The sequence below is a fragment of the Bos mutus genome, chromosome 7 (genome assembly GCF_027580195.1).
Source record: "Bos mutus isolate GX-2022 chromosome 7, NWIPB_WYAK_1.1, whole genome shotgun sequence".
Taxonomy (NCBI): domain Eukaryota; kingdom Metazoa; phylum Chordata; class Mammalia; order Artiodactyla; family Bovidae; genus Bos; species Bos mutus.
Genome location: NC_091623.1, coordinates 55,961,923 through 55,981,170, shown reverse-complemented (window position 1 = coordinate 55,981,170; position 19,248 = coordinate 55,961,923). Strand labels below are relative to the sequence as shown.

Sequence of the window (19,248 nt, the reverse complement as noted above, 5' to 3'; positions counted from 1 at the left end):
CAAAACCAAATGAAAACCGTAGAGTTGAAAAATAGAATAATTGAAAGAAAAAACTCTGGGTGAGCTCAATAGTATATTGGAGTTGTCAGATGACAGAAGTGGTGAATCTGAGTTTGGATCAATAGAATTTAATGTATCTAAAGATAGAGAAAATAGATTGGAAAAAAATGAACAAAGCCTCAGAGACCTGTGAAAATACAGCAAATAATGTAATGTTTATGTCCTTGAAGTCCTCTTAACAGAAGATCAAGTATGTGAGGCTGAGAAATAATTTAAGAACTATTAGCTGAAAATATCTCAAACATGGAGAAAGGCATAAAACTACAGATTTTAATCTAAGCAGAACTCAAACAGTTCTGCCCTTTCCCCACAGAAAAACTATGCCAAGACACTATAATTGACCTTCTGAAAGCTCAAGACAAAAAAAATTTGCAAGCAAATAAAGAGAAAAGAACTAAAAAAGGAACTAAAGAGCCATTGATGAAGGTGAAAGAGAATGAGAAAGCTGGCTTAAAATTCGACATTCAAAAAACTAAGATCACTGCATTCCATGCCATCACTTCATGGCAAACAGAAAAGGACAAAGTAGAAGCAGTGGCAGATTTTGTTTCCTTGGGCTCCAAAATCACTGCTGACGGTGACTGCAGACATGAAATTAAAAGACGCTTGCTCCTTGGAAGAAAAGTTATGGCAAACCTAGACAGCATATTAAAAATCAGAGGCATCATTTTGCTGACAAAGGCCTGTATACTCAAAGCTATGGTTTTTCCAGTAATCATATATGGATGGATATGACAGTTGGACCGTAAAGAAGGATGAGCACCAAAGAATTGATGCTTTAGAATTGTGGAGCTAGAGAAGACTCTTGAGAGTCCTTTGGATTGCAAAGAGATTCAACTAGTCAATCTTAAAGGAAATCAACCCTGAATATTCACTGGAAGGACCAACGCTGAAGCTGGGGATCCAATACTTTGGCCACTTAATGGGAAGAGCCAACTCATTGGAAAAGACCCTGATGCTGGGAAAGATTGAGAGCAAAAGAGAAGAGGGCAGCAGATGACGAGATGGTTGAATGCCATCACTGACTCAATGGACATGAATTTAAGCAAACTGCAGGAGATAGTGAAGGACAAGGAAGCCTGGCATGCTGCAGTCCATGTGGTTGTAAAGAGTCAGACATAGCTTAGGACTGAACAACAACAACAACAACAAAAATAGAAAACTTAATGGAAATTTTAAAATGGATAAAAAGTAATGAATATGAAAATGCATTATGTCAAAATTTCTGGAATGCACATAAAAAGGTGCTGAGAGGGAAATTTATTGCAATGCTGCTGCTGCTGCTAAGTCACTTCAGTCGTGTCCAACTCTGTGCGACCCCATAGACGGCAGCCCACCATGCTTACAAAAACCTTCCCTGGTGGCTCAGTGGTAAAGAATCTTCCTGCCAATGTAGAAGACTCAGGTTCGATCCCTGAGTCAGGAAGACTGACTGGAGAAGAAAATGGCAAACCACTCCAGTATTCTTGCCTGGGAAATCCCATGGACAGAGGAGCCTGGTGGGCTACAGTCCATGGAGTTGCAAAGAGTTGGACACAACTTAGTGGCTAAACAACTACAACAATGTACAAGAAATGTCTGAAAACAATAATCTGAGATTCTTTCTCAAGAAATACAAAAGAGAAAATCTAAATAAACTCTGTGATTGGAATGAAGGTAATAATGAAAAATGACAAATCAATGACTTTTAAAACAAATATAGTAGAGAAAAAGAAAAACTAAAGCATTGAGAGGAAATAAAATCCCTGATTAAATAGAGAATACCATCTTTATCAATGATCAAAACACTTTAAATCAGATATACCCAATACAAAATAAAAAGTTTAAAAATTTATAAAATAAATGCAATAATTTGTCTTTTAAAAATTTTAGTGAGCTTATTTTCATCCAAAGGAAGTGATTCGGTATAATAAAGTTGGAAACAGAGTATAATTTCTAGAAGTTAGTGATATTGATTCTCAAATTCACAAGAAAAGGAATTTTGTCAAAGTAAAACTGGAATTTTTATTGAGGGATAAAACATTAGAAAGGTTATGGGGAAAAAGTAATATACCAAAATATTTCTCAAAAGTTCATTATTGGAGGAAAAACTGAACAAACAGAATATTGATGCAGAGGTTCCAGAAAAAGCCCATTTTATTTGGAAATTGGGAGTTCACTAAGTTTCCATTTTTAAGTGGCAAAATTATGATCTAAAAGAATGAAGAAAGTATATTACAATTATTTTTAACTTTAATTTCTGTATTCAGAAAAAAATATCTTTTAAAATACATTTTAGATTAAAATTTAAATTTAATTTAAATTAAAATCTCTAAGAGAATTCCATTAACACATATGAAAAGCATGTATACTTTTCAATATTTTCTGCTAATATGTATATTTCCACCATCAGTTGATGAAACCAAACAGACAAAATACAATAAAGGGTAGTCTGAAATGCTTTTCCATATAAAATGAACCTTTTGGATACAAGAATGGCCAAAACAAAAAGGATGTGCTTACTGTATACTGGAGGTTCAAACAGTAAAGAATCCACAGGCCATGCGGGAGACCTGGGTTCAATCCCTGGTTTGGGAAGATACCCTGGAGGAGGGCATGGCAACCCACTCCAGTATTCTTGCAGGGAGAATCCCCAATGACAGAGGAGCTTGGTGGGTTTGGTGGGTTGCAAAGAGTTGGACATGACTGAGTGACAAAGCACAAACAAAAAAGATGCTATATACTAAATGATGGAGGACCCGGCTAGACTTAGTAGCAGAAGCTTTGAGGAGTCATTAATCTGAAATGGAACAATTATTTGTAACTCTTAATGGCTGAGTGTAGTTGTACACAGAGACTTAAAAAAAAGAGAGAGAATCCCTGGCTGAATAGAGGTGAAGTAGTTTTGATTGTTTCTAATATCTGAATGAATAATGTCATCTCTCTGAGTGGTATATTATTCAAAGCAAATGTAACAGAGACTTATTATGAAATAAAATCTGCATGCCAATTTCTTTTGGAGTCTATTTGATTCTTTAAATCTTTCAGATAATTCATCACAGGTCCTAGGAGGATAATGTAGCACTTTGGGATACAGATACAGCCTAGGAGCCCAGCACTGGAGGCCAAGATGGAGGTCTCCACGGCTGCCATGACCTTGCCCTTGGTGCTGTGGTAGACGGGGAGAAGGGTGACCCAGATGCTGAGAAACACCACCATGCAGAAGGTCGGGAACTTGGCTTCACTGAAGGCATCAGGCAGGTTTCTGCCCAGGAAAGCCAAGGAGAAGGTCCCCAGGGCTAAGGAGCCCAGGTAGCCCAGGACATGGTAGAAGGCAGTGACTGAGCCCTTGTTGCACAAGATGAAGAGCTCTTTGGGCTCAGAGTGAGCGTCTATCTCAAGGAAAGGGGGAGAGGTTCCCAGCCAGACACCACAGATGATCACCTGGATCAAGGAGCACGTGGGAAAGACATAGTTAGTAGCTCCTGTGACCAGCAATCATCTCATGGTTCTTCCTGGTTTCCTGGCCTTGAATGCCAGGATCACAGCCAGGGTTTTGGCTAAAACAGTGGCCACAGCCACAGTGAACACAGCTCCAAATGTGATCTGTTGGAGGATGCAGGTGGCTGTGTGGGGATGATTGATGAAGAGTAAGGAGCGGAGGAAGTACAGGAGGAGGGAGATGAGCAGGACATGGCTGAGAGCCCGGTTATTGGCCTTGACTATGGGGGTGTTTCGGTGCTTCAAAAAGACCCAGAAAACTACAGCCGTGAGAACACAGAAGCACAGAGCTGTGCAGGCCAGTGACATCCCCAGAGAACCCTCGAACGCCAGGAAGGTCACAACCCTGGGGAGGCAGTGATTTCTTTCCCTGTTTGGATACTCTCGGTCTGGGCATGGGGCACACTGCTCTGCATCTAGAGAGAGAGCAGACTCACCATTTCATTATCCCAATTTTTATTTGTAAAACACTTAAATATGTAGGAAATAAAAATATACCATCTTGTGCAGTGTGCATATTGATCTTCTCTGATGAAATATTCAGACATATTAAATTAGAAAGTGTTGCTGAGAAAGTTAAAATGGAACTTTTGTACCTTCTTGATGGGAATGTAAAATGGTGCAGCTGCTGTGAGAAACAGTCTGGCAGTTCTTAAAAATTTAACACAGAATTACTGTTAGAGTGAGCAATTCCCATCTAGGTGTATACTCCCTAAAGTTGAAGGCAGTGAATTGGATAATATCTTACCAGCATTACTTACAATAGCCAAAAAGTGGAAACAACCCTGATGCCCATTGAGAGAGAAATGATTAAACAAAATGAGGTACATACACACAATGCAAGAATGTCCTGCCTTAAAAAGAAATGAATTTATCTGCCATATGCTACAACATGCATGAACCTTGAAAGTCTTATCCTTTTGAAAGAAGCCACATGCCAAGGGAGGAATATGCTTTTATTTATGAAAGTACTTAGAAGAGTCAGATTCATAGACACAGAAAGTAGAATGATGTTTATGAGGGAATTGAGAGTAACTGTTTCATGGTAACTGATGAAGTTAGAGGTTACAAGTTCTGTGGAAGAACAGTGGAAAAGGTGGTACAGCAATAGAAATTTATTAATGTCCTTGAATTGTACTCAAAAATAATTAAAATGATAAATTTTAATGTGATATATATTTGAGTGCAATAAAAATGAAGACGTCAAAAAATGCATAAATACATGAATTGAGAAACTAATGCCTAGTGACTCCTTTCCCAAAGTGCTCAGTATTCTTTCCATGGAAATAGGTAGGAGGTGGAGTTACTGTAGACCATTATGAAATATTTAACCTGTGTGGTTGGAAACATATCTCTTGACACAACGCACAAGTGGAAGCAGCAAACAGGTTGTCCTTCCTGTGGGGTTTTTCTGAATCCTGGAATGTAACTCTGGCTACACACATATATCAGTGTCTGGAAGGAAAGAGAGAGAGTCTTTGGTCAAATTTGGCACATGGTTAGCTGCTGTCAGAGGATGTCTCTATTTCTCTCAGAACGAAGGATGTTTCCTCTTCTGTGACATCACTAGGTCCCCTCCCCAATCCCAGCCTTGTCACCTTCTCCAGAAATCTAAGCATGAGATACTAAGAGATGTTTCCACATTCTTTCTTCTGAAATATTTATGGAGACCACCCAAATTTTACCAAAGTATTTCAAGGTTTTTGTTTCATATATTCCTGGCAACACAGCTTGACTTTCTCTTGTTAAACCACCTAGTCCAAACATCTTCTCAGTGCAACTATCCCTGTGATCATAACACTGAAGTTTTATGTGCAGAAAACTATTTTCTATGCTCTCCTATTGGCCACATAGAGGATGTAGGTTTTAGGTCAAAGAACCTAACAATGTGGAAAGCAGACACACTATGAAAAGTGGCTTCATAAACAATAAATGTAGACTGTGAAGACACCAACTGTGAGAGAGTGTTATGAACTGCAGGTTGTGATTAACACAATTCATGGCTCCTGACAGGAATGGCACAGATTTGTAAAAACAATTCAAAATACTTTTGTGTGCAAAATGTTAACACATAGAGAACCACCTTAAAATTAGCCTGAAGTTTTCAAATGTGGGAAATTTTGTGAAAATAGTAGTCAGTGCTTTGAAATACGAATTAAAATGAAGTTTGGCAATCCAGTAATGTGCATATAACCATAGGAAAGTGTAAATGGAATCTACAAAGAAATAGTTAACATTCATAATCTACTGGTGTTTATCTAAACATAAGAAGGGAGTGAAGGGGGGTGGTCCTAAGACGGTGGAGGAATAGGACGGGGAGACCATGTTCTCCCCCACAAATTCATCGAAAGATCATTTGAACACTGAGCAAATTCCACACAACAACTTCTGAACGCTGGAGGACACCAGGCACCCAGAAAGGCAGCTTTTCCCTTCAAAAGCAGGTAGGACAAAATAGATAAAAAGAGAGAGAGACAAAAGAGTTAGGGACAGAGACCCATGCCAGGAAGGGAGTCGTGAAGGAGGAGAAGTTTCCAAACACCAGGAAACCCTGTCACCAGCAGGTCTGTGGGGAGTTTTGGAACCTCAGAGGGCAATATAACCGGGAGGGAAAAACCCAAAACCCACAGATTACGCGCCTAACTGCAACTCCCAGTGGAGAAGTAGCGTATGTTTGTGTCGGCCAGCAGTGAGCAGGGGCTAAACAGGGAGTCGTGGGCTGCATGCTTAGGGTAAGGACCAAGCCTGAATGTCCTGAGGACAATCTGAGGGAGCTAACGTGAGATAGCAACCCAAACTATGGGATAGGCAGAGAGAAAAAAAGAGAACTTTCCCGCGGAAAGCTCTAACCAAAGGCACTGCCGGGCCTGCTCACAGAACAAAGGACTGAGCAAATACCAGAGGAGAGCTAGCGGGTTGTGGACCGGTCCATCCCCACGCCGGAGGCAGAGAGGCAGGCAGGCAACAGCCAGAGCCGGAAGGTAAGGGGCAATCTCGGCCCCAGAGAAGGCATCCTCCACCAAACTGTGAGCAGGCCCTCAGTTGCTAACCAAGTCTTCCTGGGATCCTGGACGGTTGACATCTGCCAGAAGGGTCGCAGTCAGAGATCAGCTCCCCAGAAGAGACACATCTGAGATGGCACTCTTGCGGTACACCCAGGAAACTGAGGGGCTGGGACCCAGGAGGTGATAAGATGCACCAACCAGCTGGGAGAATGCGCTCACCAAGCACCTGGTCGCCTGAGCTGCTTGGACCTGGGAAGGGGACAAAGTGCAGGCCCAACTAAGTCTGTGCCTTTGTGGAGTACCCAAGCACCTGAACCTGAGTAGCTTAGACCCGGGAAGTGCACACAACCCAGGTCCCACTTTAGAGAGTTCCCCTGCAGAGCAACCTGGAGCCTGAGCAGTGTAGACTAGGAAAGCACACACGCTGTGAGCGGCAGCAAACCCAGTGCGGCCCAGACACTGCAAGCAATCCCCACAAATGCCAGTGATATTTGTTTGCAGTGTTCCTCCCTCCCCACAACACAACTGAACAAGTTAGCCTAAATAAGTGACCACCTTCGCCCCCTTGTGTCGGGGTGGAAATTAGACACTGAAGAGACTTGCAAATAGAGGAAGCCAAAATAAACAAAGAAGAGGGAGGTGCTCTGGAAGTGACAGGTGCAACAGATTAAAACCCTGTAGTTAGCACTGATTACATTGGAAGGGGTCTATAGACCTTGAAAAGAAGTATAAGCTGGAACAAGGTACTATCTGGAACTGAACTGACCCCACACTGCCCTCAACAGCTCCAGAGAAATTCCTAGATATATTTTACAATTTTCATCTTTAAATTAAAATTTTTTTATTTTTAAGTTATTTATTACTCTTTTAATTTTCATTTTTATAACCTACTATTACCTTGCAAAAAAAAAGACCCTATTTTTAAAGCAAATTTCACATATATATTATAATTTTTGTGATTTTTGTTTTGTCTCTTTCATATTGTATTTTTGAGAGTCTAACCTCTACTCTAGATTTTTAATCTTTGTTTTTTTTGCTTTTTGTTATCAGTTTTGTAACTTTAAGATTCTAATCTTCAGCTTTGCACAGTGGCAGTATCGTAGCCAATGAGGTTTATCCAAGCTGCGATTATTGCTAATTGAAAAGAATCTAATCTTCAGTACCCATTTTTACTTAGGGGTGTGATTACTGCCTTGATTGCTCTCTCCCCCTTTTGACTCTCCTTTTTCTCCCGCAGGTCACCTCTATCTCCTCCCTCCCACTTCTCTTCTCTACCCAAATCTGTGAATCTCTTTCAGTGTTCTGGGCTGTGGAGAACACTTAGGGAACTGATTACTGGCTAGATCTGTCTCTCTCCTTTTGACTCCCCCTCTTCTCCTCCTCATCACCTCTATCTCTTTCCTCCCTCTTCTCTTCTCTGTGTAACTCCATGAACCTCTCTGACTGTTCCAGACTGCGGAGAGCAAATAAGGAATTGATTACTGGCTAGAATGCTCTCCCCCCTTTTGATTTCCCCTATTCTCCTCCTGGTCACCTCTATCTCCCTCCTCCCTCTTCTGTTCTCCATGTAACTCTGTGAACCTCTCTGGGTGTCCCTCACTGTGGAGAATCTTTTCACCATTAACCTAGATGTTTTATCATCGGTGCTGTATGGATGGAGAAGTCTTGAGGCTACTGTAAGAATAAGACTGAAAGCCAGAGGCAGGAGACTTAAATCCAAAACTTGAGAATACCAGAAAACTCCTGACTCCAGGGAACATTAATCAACAAGAGCTCATCCAAAGCCTCCATACCTACACTGAAACCAAGCTCCACCCAAGAGCCAACAAGTTGCAGAGCAAGACATACCATGCTAATTCTCCAGCAACACAGGAACATAGCCCTGAGCATTAAAATACAGGCTGCCCAAAGTCACACCAAACCCACAGACACCTCAAAACTCACTACTGGACACTTCATTGCACTCCAGAGAGAAGAGATCCAGCTCCACCCACCGGAACACTGATGCAAACTCCCTAACCAGGAAACCTTGACAAGCCACTAGTCCAACCCCACCCACAGAGAGCAACCTCCACAATAAAGAGGAACCACAGACTTCCAGCATACAGAAAGGCCACCCCAAACAGAGCAATCTAAACAAGATGAAAAGGCAGAGAAATATTCAGCAGGTAAAGGAACATGATAAATGCCCACCAAACCAAACAAAAGAGGAGGAGATAGGGAGTCTACCTGAAAAAGAATTCAGAATAATGATAGTAAAGATGATCCAAAATCAGAAAACAAAATGGAGTTACAGATAAATAGATTAGAGACAAGGATTGAGAAGATGCAAGAAATGTTAGACAAGGACCTAGAAGAATTTTAAAAGGGTCAATCGATAATGAATAATGCAATAACTGAGATCAAACAGTAGAATAACTAAGGCAGAAGATAGATTCAGTGAGGTGGAAGACAGAATGGTGGAAATAAATGAAGCAAAGAGCAAAAAAGAAAAAGAAGTAAAAGAAATGAGGACAACCTCAGAGACCTCTGGGACAATGTCAAACGCCCCAACCTTTGAATCATAGGAGTCCCAGAAGAAGAAGACAAAAAGAAAGGCCATGAGAAAATACTTGAGGAGATAATAGTTGAAAACTTCCCTAAAATGGGGAAGGAAATAGCCACTCAAGTCCAAGAAATCTAGAGAGTCCAAAACAGGATAAACCCAAGGTGAAACACCTCAAGATATACTAATCAAATTAACGAAGATCAAACACAAAAGAGCAAATATTAAAAGCAGCAAGGGAAAGGCAACAAATAACACACAAGGGGATCCCCATAAGGATAACAGCTGATCTTTCAGTACAAACTCTTCAGGCCAGAAGGGAATGGCAGGACATACTTAAAGTGATGAAAGAGAAAAACCTACAACCCAGATTATTACACCCCAGCAAGGATCTCATTCAAATATGAAAGAGAAATCAAAAGCTTTACAGACAAGCAAAAGCTGAGAGAATTCAGCACCACCAAACCAGCTCTTCAACAAATGCTATAGGATCTTCTCTAGACAGGAAACACAGAAAAGGTGTATAAACTCGAACCCAAAACAACAAAGTAAATGGCAATGGGATCATACTTAGCGTTAGCAACCTCTACTCTAGATTTTTAATCTTTGCTTTTTGATATTTGTTGTCAATTTTGTACCTTTAAGAATCTAACCTTCAGTACCCATTTTTACTTAGGGGTGTGATTACTGCCTTGATTGCTATTTCACCTTTTGACTCTCCCTTTTCTCCCCCAGGTCACCTCTATCTCCTCCCTCCCCCTTCTCTTCTCTACTTAACTTTGTGAATCTCTCTGGGTGTGCCGGGCTGTGGAGAACACTTCAGATCAGATCAGTCGCTCAGTCGTGTCTGACTCGTTGCGACCCCATGAATCGCAGCACTCCAGGCCTCCCTGTCCATCACCAACTCCCGGAGTCCACTCAGACTCACGTCCATCGAGTCAGTGGTGCCATCCAGCCATCTCATCCTCTGTTGTCCCCTTCTCCTCCTGCCCCCAATCCCTCCCAGCATCAGAGTCTTTTCCAGAGTCAACTCTTCGCATGAGGTGGCCAAAATACTGGAGTTTCAGCTTTAGCATCATTCCTTCCAAAGAAATCCCAGGGCTGATCTCCTTCAGAATGGACTGGTTGGATCTCCTTGCAGTCCAAGGGACTCTCAAGAATCTTCTCCAACACCACAGTTCAAAAGCATCAATTCTTCAGCACTCAGCCTTCTTCACAGTCCAACTCTCACATCCATACATGACCACAGGAAAAACTATAGCCTTGACTAGATGAACCTTTGTTGGCAAAGTAATGTCTCTGCTTTTGAACATGCTATCTAGGTTGGTCATAACTTTCCTTCCAAGGAGTAAGGGTCTTTTAATTTCATGGCTGCAGTCACCATCTGCAGTGATTTTGGAGCCCAGAAAAATAAAGTCTGACACTGTTTCCACTGTTTCCCCATCTATTTCCCATGAAGTGGTGGGACCGGATGCCATGATCTTCGTTTTCTGAATGTTGAGCTTTAAGCCAACTTTTTCACTCTCCACTTTCACTTTCATCAAGAGGCTTTTGAGTTCCTCTTCACTTTCTGCCATAAGGGTGGTGTCATCTGCATATCTGAGGTTATTGATATTTCTCCTGGCAATCTTGATTCCAGTTTGTGTTTCTTCCAGTCCAGAGTTTCTCATGATGTACTCTGCATGTAAGTTAAATAAACAGGGTGACAATATACAGCCTTGACGAACTCCTTTTCCTATTTGGAACCAGTCTGTTACTTAGGGAACTTCTTATTGGCTAGATTGGTCTCTCCCCTTTTGACTGCCCCTCTTCTCCTCCTGGTCACCTCTATCTCCTTCCTCCCTCTTCTCTTCTCTATATAACTCTGTGAACCTCTCTGGGTGTTCCAGACTGTGGAGAGCACATAGGGAATTGATTACTAGCCACGCTGGTCTCTCCCCTTTTGATTTCCCCCTTTCTCCTCTTGGTCACCTCTATCACCCTCCTCCCTCTTCTGTTCTCCATGTAACTCTGTGAACCTCTCTGGGTGTCCCTCACTGTGGAGAATCTTTTCACCATTAACCTAGATGTTTTGTCATCGGTGCTGTATGGATGGAGAAGCCTTGAGGCTACTGTAAGAATAAGACTGAAAGCCAGAGGCAGGAGACTTAAATCCAAAACTTGAGAATACCAGAAAACTCCTGACTCCAGGGAACATTAATCAACAAGAGCTCATCCAAAGCCTCCATACCTACACTGAAACCAAACCCCACCCAAGAGCTAACAAGCTGCAGAGCAAGACATACCATGCTAATTCTCCAGCAACACAGGAACATAGCCCTGAGCATTAAAATACAGGCTGCCCAAAGTCACACCAAACCCACAGACACCTCAAAACTCACTACTGGACACTTCATTGCACTCCAGAGAGAAGAGATCCAGCTCCACCCACCGGAACACTGATGCAAACTTCCCTAACCAGGAAACCTTGACAAGCCACTAGTCCAACCCCACCCACAGAGAGCAACCTCCACAATAAAGAGGAACCACAGACTTCCAGCATACAGAAAGGCCACCCCAAACAGAGCAATCTAAACAAGATGAAAAGGCAGAGAAATATTCAGCAGGTAAAGGAACATGATAAATGCCCACCAAACCAAACAAAAGAGGAGGAGATAGGGAGTCTACCTGAAAAAGAATTCAGAATAATGATAGTAAAGATGATCCAAAATCAGAAAACAAAATGGAGTTACAGATAAATAGATTAGAGACAAGGATTGAGAAGATGCAAGAAATGTTAGACAAGGACCTAGAAGAATTTTAAAAGGGTCAATCGATAATGAATAATGCAATAACTGAGATCAAACAGTAGAATAACTAAGGCAGAAGATAGATTCAGTGAGGTGGAAGACAGAATGGTGGAAATAAATGAAGCAAAGAGCAAAAAAGAAAAAGAAGTAAAAGAAATGAGGACAACCTCAGAGACCTCTGGGACAATGTCAAACGCCCCAACATTTGAATCATAGGAGTCCCAGAAGAAGAAGACAAAAAGAAAGGCCATGAGAAAATACTTGAGGAGATAATAGTTGAAAACTTCCCTAAAATGGGGAAGGAAATAGCCACTCAAGTCCAAGAAATCTAGAGAGTCCAAAACAGGATAAACCCAAGGTGAAACACTCGAAGACATATTAATCAAATTAATGAAGATCAAACACAAAGAACAAATATTAAAAAGTAAAGATGATACAAAATCTTGGAAACAAAATGCAGTTACAGATAAATGGTCTGGAGACAAGGATTGAGAAGATGCAAGAAATTTTTAACAAGGACCTAGAAGAAAAAAAAAGGGCTAATCGATCATGAATAATGCAATAACTGAGATCAAAAGCACTCTGGAGGGAACCAACAGTAGAATAACTGAGGCAGAAGATAGGATAAGTGACGTGGAAGACAGAATGGTGGAAATAAATGGAGCAAAGAGGCAAAAATAATTAAAAGAAATGAGGACAAGCTCAGAGACCTCTGGGATAATGTCAAACACCCCAACATTCGAATCATAGCAGTCCCAGAAGAAGAAGACAAAAAGAAAGGCCATGAGAAAATACTTGAGATAATAGTTGAAAACTTCCCTAAAATAAGGAAGTAAATACCCATCCAAATCCAAGAAACCCAGAGAGTCCCAAACAAGATAAACCCAAGGTGAAACACCTCAAGATATACTAATCATATTAACGAAGATCAAACACAAAAGAGCAAATATTAAAAGCAGCAAGGGAAAGGCAACAAATAACACACAAGGGGATTCCCATAAGGATAACAGCTGATCTTTCAATAGAAACTCTTCATGCCAGAAGGGAATGGCAGGACATAATTAAAGTGATGAAAGAGAAAAAACTACAACCCAGATTACTGTACCCATAAGGATATCATTCAAATATGAAGGAGAAATCAAAAGTTTTACAAACAAGCAAAAGCTGAGAGAACTCAGCACCACCAAACCAGCTCTTCAACAAATGCTATAGGATCTTCTCTAGACAGGAAACACAGAAAAGGTTTATAAACTCTAACCCAAAATCAACAATTACCTTAAATGTAAATGGACTGAATGCTCCCAGCCAAAAGACAAAGACTGGCTGAATGGATACAAAAACAAGACCCCTATATATGCTGTGTACAAAAGACCCACAGCAAACCAAGGGACACATACAGACTGAAAACGAAGGGCTGGAAAAAGATATTTCACCCAAAATAAAGCAGGAGTAGCAATACGCACATCAGATAAAATAGACTTTGAAATAAAGGCCATGAAAAGAGACAAAGAAGGACACTACATAATGATCAAAGGATAAATCCAAGAAGAAGATATAACAATTATAAATATATATGCACTTGCCAAATTCAGACTTAAATTGAAGAAAGTAGGGAAAACCAATAGACCATTCAGGTCTAAATCAAATGACCTAAATCAAATCCCTTATGATTATACAGTGGAAGTGAGAGATAGATTTAAGGGACTAGATCTGATAGACAGAGTGCTTGATGAACTATGGATGGAGGTTCATGACATTGTACAGGGGACAGGGAGCAAGACCATCCCCAAGAAAAAGAAATGCAAAGAAAGAAAAATGGCTATCTGAGGAGGATTTACAAATAGCTGTGAAAAGAAGAGAAGTGAAAAGCAAAGAAGAAAAGAAAAGATATACCCATTTGAATGGAGAGTTCCAAAGAATAGCAAGGAGAGATAAGAAAGCCTTCCTCAGTGATCAACGCAAAGAAGTAGAGGAAATGGGAATGGGAGAGAATGTGAAAGACTAGAGATCTCTTCAAGAAAATTAGAGGTACCAAAGAAACAATTCATGCAAAGATGGGCTTAATAAAGGACAGAAATGGTATGGACCTAACAGAAGCAGAAGATATTAAGAAGAGGTGACAAGAATACACAGAAAAACTGTACAAAAAAGATCTTCACGACCCAGATAATCATGATGGTATGATCACTCAACTAGAGCCAGACATCCTGGAATGTGAAGTCAAGTGGGCCTTAGAAAGCATCACTATGAACAAAGCTGGTGGAGATGATGGAATTCCAGTTGAGCTATTTCAAATCCTAAAAGATGATGCTGTGAAAGTGCTGCACTCAATATGCCAGCAAATTTGGAAAACTCAGCAGTGGCCACAGGACTGGAAAAGGTCATTCCAATCCCAAAGAAAGGCAATGCCAAAGAATGCTCAAACTACCGCACAATTGCACTCATTTCACCCGCTAGCAAAGTAATGCTCAAAATTCTCCAAGCCAGGCTTCAGCAATACGTGAACTGTGAAGTTCCAGATGTTCAAGCTGGATTTAGAAAAGGCAGAAGAATCAGAGACCAAATTGCCAACATCCACTGGATCATCAAAAAAGCAAGAGAGTTCCAGAAAAACATCTATTTCTGGCTTATTGACTATGCCAAAACCTTTGACTGTGTGGATCACAATAAACTGTGGAAAGTTATGAAAGAGATGGGAAAGCAGACCACCTGACCTGCCTCTTGAGAAACCTATATGCAGGTCAGGAAGCAACACTTAGTACTGGACATGGAACAACAGACTGGTTCCAAATAGGAAAAGGAGTATGTCAAGGCTGTATATTGTCACCCTGCTTATTTAACTTCTATGCAGAGTACATCATGAGAAATGCTTGGCTGGATGAAGCACCAGCTGGAATCCAGATTGCTCGGAGAAATATCAATAACCTCAGATAAGCAGATGACACCAGCCTTATGGCAGAAAGTGAAGAAGAACTAAAGAGCTTCTTGAGGAAAGTGAAAGAGGAGAGTGAAAAAGTTGGCTTAAAGCTCAACATTCAGAAAACTAAGACCATGGCATCTGGTCCATCACTTCGTGGCAGATAGATGGGGAAACAGTGGAAACAGTGGCTGACTTTATTTGGGGGGCAGAGATCAGCCCTGGGATTTCTTTGGAGGGAATGATGCTGAAGCTGAAACTCCAGTACTTTGGCCACCTCATGCGAAGAGTTGACTCATTGGAAAAGACTCTGATGCTGGGAGGGATTGGGGGCAGGAGGAGAAGGGGACAACAGAGGATGAGATGGCTGGATGGCATCACTGACTCGATGGATGTGAGTCTGAGTGAATTCCGGGAGTTGGTGATGGACAGGGAGGCCTGGTGTGCTGCGATTCATGGGGTCGCAAAGAGTCAGACATGACTGAGTGACTGAACTGAACTGAACTGAAAATCACTGCAGATGGTGATTGCAGCCATGAAATTAAAAGATGCTTACTCCTTGGAAGGAAAGTTATGACCAACTTAGACAGCATATTAAAAAGCAGAGACATTACTTTGTCAACAAAGGTCTGTCTAATCAAGGGTATGGTTTTTCCAGTAGTCATGTATGGATGTGAGAGTTAGACTGTAAAGAAAGCTGAGTGCCAAAGAATTGATGCTTTTGAACTGTGGTGTTGGAGAAGACTCTTGAGAGTCCATTGGACTGCAAGGAGATCCAAACAGTCCACCCTAAAGGAGATCAGTCCTGGGTGTTCACTGGAAGAAGTGATGTTGAAGCTGAAACTCCAGTACTTGGGCTACCTGACACAAAGAACTGACTTATTGGAAAAGACCTGATGCTGGGAAAGACTGAAGGTGGGAGGAGAAGGGGACAACAAAGGATGAGATGGTTGGATGGCATCACCGACTCGATGGACATGAGTTTGGGTAAACTCCAGGAGTTGGTGATGGACAGGGAAGCCTGGCGTGCTGCAGTCCACGGGGTCGCAAAGAGTTGGACATGACTGAGTGACTGAACTGAACTAAACATAGGAGCACCACAACATGTAAGGCAAATGCTGCTGCTGCTGCTGCTAAGTCACTTCAGTCGTGTCCGACTCTGTGCGACTGCAGAGATGGCAGCCCACCAGGCTTCCCCGTCCCTGGGATTCTCCAAGGAAGAACACTGGAGTGGGTTGCCATTTCCTTCTCCAGTGCATGAAAGTGAAAAGTGAAAGTAAAGTCGCTCAGTCGTGTCCGACTCTAGCGACCCCATGGACTGCAGCCTACCAAGCTCTTTCGTCCATGGGATTTTCCAGGCAAGAGTACTGGAGTGGGGTGCCATTGCCTTCTCTGAGGCAAATGCTAACAGGTATGAAAGGGGAAATTAACAGTAACACAATAATAGTAGGAGACTTTAATACCCCAGTCACACCTATGGATAGATCAACTAAACGGAAAATTAACAAAGAAACACAAACTTTAAATGATACAATGGACCAGTTAGACCTAATTGATATTTATAGGACATTTCACCCTAAAACAACGAATTTCACCTTTTTCTCAAGTGCACACGGAACCTTCTCCAGGATAGCTTACATTCTGGGCCATAAATCTAGCCTTGGTAAATTCAAAAAAAAATGAAGTCATTCCAAGTATCTTTGCTGATCACAATGTGGTAAGATTAAATGTCAACTACAGGAAAAAACTATTAATGCAAACATATGGAGGCTAAACCACATGCTTCTGAATAACCAACAAATCACAGAAGAAATCAAAGAAGAAATCAAAATATACAAAGAAACGAATGAAAATGAAAACACGACACCCCAAAACCTGTGGGATTCAGTAAAAGCAGTGCCAAGGGGAAGGTTCATAGCAATACATGCTTACCTCAAGCAACAAGAGAAAAATCAAGTAAATAACCTAACTTTACACCTAAAGAGACCATAGCAAAAATCAACAAAGCTAAAAGCTGGTTCTTTGAGAAGATAAATAAAATAGACAAACCATTAGGCAGACTCATCAAGAAAAAAAGAGAGAAGAATCAAATCAACAAAATTAGAAATGAAAATGGAGAAATCACAACAGACAACACAGAAATACAAAGGATCATAAGAGACTACTATAAGAAACTATATGCCAATAAAATGGACAACTTGGAAGAAATGAACAAATTTTTAGAAAAGTATAACCTTCCAAAACTGAACTAGGAAGACATAGAAAACCTTAACAGACTCATCACAAGCACAGAAATCAAAACTGTAATCAGAAATCTTCCAACAAACAAAAGCCCAGGACCAGATGGCTTCACAGCTGAATTCTACCAAAAATTTAGAGAAGAGCTAACACCTATCCTACTCAAAGTTTTCCAGAAAATTGCAGAGGAAGGTAAACTGCCAAACTCATTCTATGAGGCCACAATCACCCTAATACCAAAACCAGACAAAGATGCCACACACAAAAAAAGAAAACTACAGGCCAAAATCACTGATGAATATAGATGCAAAAATTCCTTAAAAAATTCTAGCAAACAGAATCCAACAACATATTAAAAAGATCATATATCATGACTAAGAGAACTTTATCCCAGGGATGCAAGGATTCTTCAATATTTGCAAATCAATCAATGTGATAAACCACATTAACAAATTGAAAGATAAAAACTATATGATTATCTCAATAGATGCAAAGAAAGCCTTTGACAAAATTCAACATCCGTTTATGATAAAAACCCTCCAGAAAGCAGGCATAAAAGGAACATACCTCAACATAATATAAGCCATATATGATAAACCCACAGCAAACATTATCCTCAATGGTGAAAAATTGAAAGCATTTCCCCTAAAGTGAGAAACAAGACAAGGGTGCCCACTGTCACCACTACTATTCAACATAGTTTTGGAAATTTTAGCCGCAGCAATCAGAGAAGAAAAAGAAATAAAAGGAATCCAGATTGGAAAAGAAGAAGGAAAACTCTCACTGTTTACAGATGACATGATCCTCTTAATAGAAAACCCAAAAGACACCACCAGAAAATTACTAGAGCTAATCAATGAATATATTAACGTTGCAGCATATAAAATCAACACACACAAATCCCTTGCATTCCTACACACTAACAATGAGAAAACAGAAAGAGAAATTAAGGAAATAATTCCATTCACCATTGTGATGAAAAGAATAAAATACTTAGGAATAAATCTACCTAAAGAAACTAAAGACCTATATGTAGAAAACACTGATGAAAGAAATAAAAGATGACACAAATAGATGGAGAAATATACCATGTTCATGGATTGGAAGAATCAATATAGTGAAAATGAATATACTACCCAAAGCAATCTATAGATTCAATGCAATCCCTATCAAGCTACCAGTGGTATTTTTCACAGAACTAGAACAAATAATTTCACAATTTGTATGGAAATACAAAAAACCTCAAAGAGCCAAAGCAATCTTGAGAAAGAAGAATGGAATTGGAGGAATCAACCTGCCTGACTTCAGGTTCTACTACAAAGCCACAGTCGTCAAGACAGTATGGTACTGGCACAAAGACAGAAATATAGATCAATGGAACAAAATAGAAATCCCAGAGATAAACCCACGCACCCACGGACACCTTATCTTTGACAAAGGAGGCAAGAATATACGATGGAAAAAAGACAATCTCTTTAACAAGTGGTGCTGGGAAAACTGGTCAACCACTTGTAAAAGAATGAAACTAGAACACTTTCTAACACCATACACAAAAATAAACTCAAAATGGATTAAAGATCCAAATGTAAGACCAGAAACTATAAAACTCCTAGTGGAAAACATAGGCAAAACACTCTCTGACATAAATCACAGCAGGATCCTCTATGACCCACCTCCCAGAGTAGTGGAAATAAAAGCAAAAATAAACAAATGGGACCTAATTAAACTTAAAAGCTTTTGCACAATGAAGGAAACTATAGGCAAGGTGAAAAGACAGCCTTCAGAATGGGAGAAAATAATAGCAAATGAAGCAACTGACAAAGAATCAATCTCCAAAATATACAAATAACTCATGCAGCTCAATTCCAGAAAAATAAGTGACCCAATCAAAAAATGGACCAAAAAACTAAACAGACATTTCTCCAAAGAAGACATAAGGTGGCTAACAAACACACGAAAAGATGCTCAACATCACTCATTATCAGAGAAATGCAAATTAAAAGCACAATGAGGTACCATCTCACGCTGGTCAGAATGGCTGCTATCAAAAAGTCTACAAACAATAAATGCTGGAGAGGGTGCAGAGAAAAGGGAAACCCGTTACACTGTTGGTGGGAATGCAAACTAGTACAGCCACTATGAAGAACAGTGTGGAGATTCCTTAAAAAACGAAATAGAACTGCCATACAACCCAGCAATCCCACTGCTGGGCAT

At 40.5% G+C, this 19,248-nt stretch overlaps 2 pseudogenes; one reads left to right on the top strand and one right to left on the bottom strand.

The window, feature by feature from the left end:
• Positions 1-3,024: 3,024 nt before the first annotated feature.
• LOC138988589 (vomeronasal type-2 receptor 116-like) lies at positions 3,025-9,147 on the bottom strand (annotated as a pseudogene).
• Positions 7,623-7,752, top strand: LOC138988726 (U4 spliceosomal RNA; annotated as a pseudogene).
• Positions 9,148-19,248: the final 10,101 nt, after the last annotated feature.